This window comes from Poecilia latipinna, unplaced genomic scaffold (assembly GCF_001443285.1).
Source record: "Poecilia latipinna isolate Pla-1442-1.1 unplaced genomic scaffold, P_latipinna-1.0 Scaffold724, whole genome shotgun sequence".
Lineage (NCBI taxonomy): Eukaryota > Metazoa > Chordata > Actinopteri > Cyprinodontiformes > Poeciliidae > Poecilia > Poecilia latipinna.
In genome coordinates, this window is record NW_015113340.1 from 1 (window position 1) to 6,764 (window position 6,764).

The window sequence follows — 6,764 nt, forward strand, 5'->3', positions numbered from 1 at the left end:
TGTGTTTTTTAGTTTGTAATGTCAAACGAGAGCTGGTTGTCCTGTTCCTTATGTTCCCATTTATCTGGACAAAAGATAAGGGCTCAAAGATTGAAGACGTTTCCTCCAAAAGAAAAGTTATGGTTTGATGAAACCAAGATTCCTTTGACGAAACGGAAACAATCACTATATTGTTTTAAAAGCCTTTGTGATATTATTCACAGAAACGGTTTTTAATTGTTGCCAATAAACCAATTAGCAAAAATACGTCCCAAATAACAGAAACATGATGGAACATTTTGTCGTTTTCATTCATCAATTCTCTAAAATGGAAATCAAACAGGAAAACCATTGAAGCTCAGTGGGACCTGCTGCGTTTGAAGCAGAGCCACTCACTGGTCTGTTCAGGAGAATCAAGTGAAGCAGTGAGCAAAGAGGGATGGAGAGGAACAATGAGCTGGATACAAAACCAGCAAACACAAAGCTGAGACTTAATGGGAGTAAAATGAGGAAGCAGATGAATCCAGTGAGGTGGAGACGTGATGGGACGGAGCTGGTGAACAGAGCAGAGTTGGAAACGAACCCCAAGGCGATCCGTGTCTCTGCTCTTCCATCTCCATGCCGGCTCCCTGCTGCTTCCAGCTCTCTGCGGCAGACGGATCCTGCCAGACGGATGAAAGCCGGAGCGAGAGGCAGAGACGGGGAATGACAGGGACGAATCTGGGATGGACTCGAAGGGAAAGCATCAAATCTAGAGTTTTCCTTGTCAGGAGCAGATGGTGAAGGTAGAGCGCTGACGAGCAAGAAATGGAGGTCTTCCTCCATAAATGTTAGAAAACATATGATCAGGAAATACAGATTTAGGCAGATGTATGGTCCAGATTATACTGAGTTCATCTCAGTTCCTTAAGTTTTGAGCTTAATCTGTAAATTTTAAAAAGGGTTGAGGTGTACACTGCAAAAACACTCAATCCTACAGAGTATTTTATGTCTAATTTCTGGCACAAATATCTTAATACACCTGAAATGCAGCAAACATGCAAGTTTAATGAATCAAAGCAGAACAGATTAGTTAGTAAAACATCTTTGATTGGATTTTTCTCTCTTGTCCATCATGAACGATCCGTTTAAATGAATAAGTAATTTGAACTGCTTCTTTCTCGGTCAGCACTCTGCTGGCCTCTAATGGGACTGGTACTGGCGTCCCATTACGACCCAGTTAATGGCAGGCCTGAGCTTTAGTTGTTCCAGGATTCTTCTTTAAGCATCCTGACTTTTGCAAACAGAATAAAGGCACAAAAAATGTACAAAATGTACCAATAATGAGTCTGTTTTGACTAATTTAAATATTCTAAATGGATGGATGAGCGTTGCGATCCAAAGAGGCAGTATTATGTGTTTTCCAGACACATAAATCTGTTTTCTTTCACAATCACATTGTTATAAAAATGCTATAAATATCAAATATAACTTTGTAATTGGGCACCTGTGAATTCGGTCTCTGTCTCTTTAAGAGGCTTGTTCAATATCCCATTATTATTACACTTCCAATCATTCTTAGGACTGTTGAACTGATAAGTAGTTTGTATGATGAGCTCAGTAGAGGAGTAGCTCCACCGGCTGTTTGCTGATGGCTGCTGCCGCTAGTCTGGAGGAGCTGAGTGGAGAAGGGTTGTTTGACGATTCTTAAAACATGCATGAAAGAATCAAATCAACTCTCCAGAACAACCTTAAAACGTGATATGAAGCTTAAAAAGGTTGATTTAACCTAAAACAGCCCCTTTATTTAACTGTTGGATTTGAAACTAAAATCAAAATTTCTTTAATCAAATGATTGGAAAATTTATGAAAATGTGAATTTGGAAAAGCAGAAGTTGGATTACGTAAAGCTTCCATTACTTTTAATGTACTTCAGGATTCATCCTATAAATTACAAACGTTGCAGTTGAACTGCATTGATTTACATTTACCGTAACAAAACGCTGATTTCTAACTTGCACTGGAAGCGGTTTGAATGTTCTGTGGCGTCGCTGCAGCAGACTGCAGGTAATCTGCAGCGAGAAGGTTTCAGCAGTCAGTGATTTAATTTAATCAGAGCCGTGCTTCCATGAAGTCCAGTTCGCAGAAACTCGGAGGGAGTCGATGAGCAGTCTGCCTTCCTGCTGCTTCTCTTCTGCAGGCGAACAACGCGCCTCGCTGCGAGGCACATCCCGGCTCTTTGTGCAAGAAGCTCTCAGACAGCTCAGAATCTGATTTCTTTAAAAACATTCGGCGGTATCCTCGATTCAGAGCTGTAAATAAGAAATGCTTTCAGATTCTGCGCAGAGGAAAGGTTGGGAGGTGCAGAGAGGGCGGCTGTCAGCGGCTAATAAGGCATTAGAGGACGGAGAGAGCAGGCAGGAGCCGCTGACGAAACTGCTGTGAAATATTTGAGAGAGGAAGAGCTGGGGGTTCATATCTGAAACCGGAAATATGTCAAAACCTGTCTGAAAATGTCAGTTTCTCTTTACTCGTTATGAGTCAGACTGCTAAAACGTTTCTTAACGAGCACAAAACTGTGTGACGGACAAAATGTTTCTAATCAATTAAAGGAAATAAGCGACGGCAGTCAGTAAAAATCTCCCAAGTCGGAGACGAGTGATGAAATGAATTTTGGGAGAAGTTGCAGAGAAGAGACGAATGTCACGGAGGAAATGAGTCCGGGGAACATAACACTGTATCATTAACTATCCCATTACTGTTCTGCTGCTCTCTGTTGTTTTTTAATTGAGGGAATGAAACGGTTCAATAAAACGGTTCCCTGCAAAAGTTTTCCGACGTCCAGAACTTCCTGCTGCTTCTGTTGTGAGAGCTAAATATTCACACAACCCAATTCTGGTTTCATTTTTGTCCAAAGAAGTAAACTTAACATTAAAATCTGCTCAGGTTTCCATTTCAGAATGAATTATTGAGTCTATGAGGAAGAGTCGGCACCGTAAATGTTGATACATTCCCTAAATTTAAATTTGATGCATTTGCTAATTTGGTAAAAGCCCAGTAAAATCTTTGGAATATTTTTAGTTTATTTATTGGTAAGGATAAAAAAGTGCAAACATTTCTGCACATTGGTGTCCTGAAAGTTAAACTCCAAGAGGTTCTGGACTACATTCGCATCCGAATGCGACCAAAATCCGATTTAGTTCTGATGTTTTAGAAAATCCGATCTGTGCCGCATCCACATGTGGAGCTAAAAATCAGATACGTGTCCAAAAGTTTTCAAAGCGTCGCATTTTATCCAACTTTAACATAAATTATGTAAAACATGCGTCAAAATTCTGCACCAGAAATCAGTAAATCAGGAGATAAACAATGAATTCATGAAAGAAATCTGAGTCAGTGAAGTGAATCACATCGCAGTCCCACCGCTTGGCTCCAACGTTTTACAAAGTTTACACTGTAAAACATCTGAGCTGCATTTAGTTGTATCTACTATCTTCTATATCTTCGATTTTCAACCTAAATGTTTGAGTTTGTGAAAGATAAACTTACAGCAGTGAGTTGTGTCAACTTTTTATTAATTTGAATAACAAGTTTGTAGGTTAGCACTTAAAAAACTGAAGGAAGAAAAAAACAGGAGTAGGAACTATTTCCCAGAATGCTTAGCGGCGTGTTTCTGTATCCTGAGATGGGAATGAGTTGCACTGATCTGATTCGTGTTTATTTTAGTGTTCTGCATATTTTTGAGCAGAATTCATTGAAATATGTAATAAAATTAATTATCGGATCAGAAATTTGGCTCATGCCACTTAAAGCAAGAATTTAAATGATTCAAAAGTGAAATAAGTGTTTATTCTTATTGATATAGTGAGTGAAAATAGTCGAGAGATGTGGCTCTTTAACTTTTTCTTGCATATTGTGAAATAATTATTTGGTTTAAATTGCAGCATTAAGTTAAAACTCACAATCCAAGATCAATGAACTCAAAAAACAACTTTTCTCTTGTTGTTGAATCAACTTCATGAACTTTAATTTCTGAGTTAAAACCAAAACTATTTTCTTGTCGACTTTATTTGCATTTTTTAAGGCAGCAGGTGGATTTTTATTTTCAAGTTAAACCACCTCCTAATGTTTTACAGTGTGCTGTCAGCAGGTAAATGTAAAAACTGTGTGAGGAAAACCTAACAGGAACTCCATTCTCACATGTTGGTTTATTTATCAAGGGTTAGCTTTAGTCTCTACTAGTAGAGATTATTCTTCCAAACATTATAATAAAAATCCTTTACAAACATTAAAAAAGACACAAAATTGAACAAAACATTCAAATCAGCTGCTTCAAAACGCAAACAAACTGTTTCTACACTGGTGAGTGAAACCAGCTGAAACTGGGACAATAAATGCAGCTGATGGTTTTACATGTTTCATCATCAGAGTCAGCACATTTATATGATTATCCCTAAAAGCCTGGCATTGTTAATGTGACACACACACACACACACACACGGAGCTAAAAGGACGGCGCAAACAGGAGAGCAACGTGAAACGGGAGCGTTGGGAACGACGGGAAGCTGAAGACGGAGCGCAGAGTGAGGCTGTTCCATGTGAAGGGCTTATGTAAGCGTACCGACGCCGTTCGTCTCCGGAGACCGCCGCAGATCCTCCATGCGCGCGCAGACACAAATTATCTAGACACCGGACACACACTCAAAAGTCAAACGTGGCGTTATTAATCCTGTTGGATCAAGTTTCCATCAAACAATCCATCTGAATTAGCTTTGAAAAGAGATTTTTTTTGGACATCTATTTATTAAAATGGTCAATAATTGGTATTAAATGACCTCTGAATGAATTATTCTCGCAGGAAACCATTTTATTGTCTTGCTTTTAGCTGTAAATTTGCGTTAAGTCAGTTTGTAGAAACCAGTTTTCTGTTTCGTCTCTTTTTCTTTTTCAACTTCCATGCATTAATTTGCTGAACATGAACACAAAGTGGTGCATAACGGTGAGCTGGAAGGAAAATAATACATCATTTTAATTATTTATTTGCAAATTAAAGTCTGACAAACAGCTCCTTTTACTCTGATGACCCTAAATAAAATGTCGCCTAATTAGCAAACACAGCACTCGATTGATTAGAGCTGCAGCTAATGATTACTTTAGTAATCAATTATCCTGTCAATTATTTGGGCGATTAATCAAATAAAACATTTAGCAATTTCTGCAGATTATTTAACCACTACAATATTAGATAAAAAGAGCCAATAAGTAAGAAAATAAACATTTTATTGCCTAAAAAATCCAATAAAATAACATTCCTTTAGTTTATTTTTCCTCAGTTGTACATTGATCAATTTATGTATTAATCGATTATTAATTTGATAACAAAAGATGCTTCACAGGAGATTTTTTTTCTTAAATCTGAAAACTTTTAAAAGAAAACTTCCTTCCACCCAACCTGATAGGTTCAGTAATTAACCAATTAATTCAGTCCTACTAATTAAACACCAACAAATAAAAAATAAGTTACAACTCTGTTTACATTCCTGCTGGTATTTATTTGAAGATCCCTGTTTTATTTTCATAAATAACAAAGAGTTTGTTGTTTTAAATGCATTTTTATTTCTTTTAATCGTCCAACTCAGTGATCAATTACTTTGATTATGTAACGGAAATCCAAATCCGTGACAAAGCTTTAAATGAAACGCTGGACGCTGACTGATTCAGGACTGAAAGTGGCGTTTTCTCCATCTGGTTCCATCTGGTTCCGTCTGGGTCCGTCCTGGACCATCCGGGTCTGTCTGGTTCTGTCCGGTTCCGTCTGGGTCCGTCTGGTTCCGTCCTGGACCATCCGGGTCCGGCTGGTTCCGTCCGGGTCGTAGATCTGAGTGTTTCTGTGCTGCAGTGTGAGACCAATCAGCATTCTCCAGAGGGATCAATGCAAATTACATCTTCAATAAACTATCCATGACTCTCTGCGATCAATACATGTGGCTCCACACGCACACACATACACACACACACACACACACACACACACAGCTCTGCATTCCAGTCGCTGCCTCTTCTCTAAATTTTCCTCTTTGCTTTTCTTTCATCTTCTTCTCACTAAAGTTTTTGCTTTGACTCAGCAGTTTCCCCAGTTTCTTAGTAACTAGTTACATTTACTCAGTTACATTTACTCGGTTACATTTACTCGGTTACATTTACTCGGTTACATTTACTCGGTTATATTTACTCGGTTATATTTACTTGGTTATATTTACTCGGTTATATTTACTCGGTTACATTTACTCCAGGAGCTTTTTGGAAAAAACGTACTTTAGGAGTATTTTTACTACGCTGTACGTTTTACTTGAGTAATTTATTATGAGGTTTTTCTACTCTTGAGTAAAATGTCTGGATTTTCTACCCACTAAATTAAAAACGTGTTTTAACCAGAAAGTCACCAGACACAGACACACACCTGTAGGTTTTATCACAATTTCATAAGTTTTTTATTGAAGGAAACTGATTTGGAAACATTTTCTTGATATTTTTTGTTACTTATATGAAAATTTTAGTCATTTTTGTCCTTAAAATACCAAAATTTCCACTCAACTTTATATTTTGGTCCATGTGATTATGTAATTGTTAAATATTAAATGGATGATAATTTGATCGGTTTCTCTTTTTTACTCTTGAACGGCTACAGTTTGACTTTTACTTGAATAAAAATCTGCAGAATTAGCGCTTCTCTTTCCTCAGTTCCATCTTTGTCCACCTCTGTTCACCTGAACCAGTTTCTACCCAACGTCTAAATCGCTTCACAC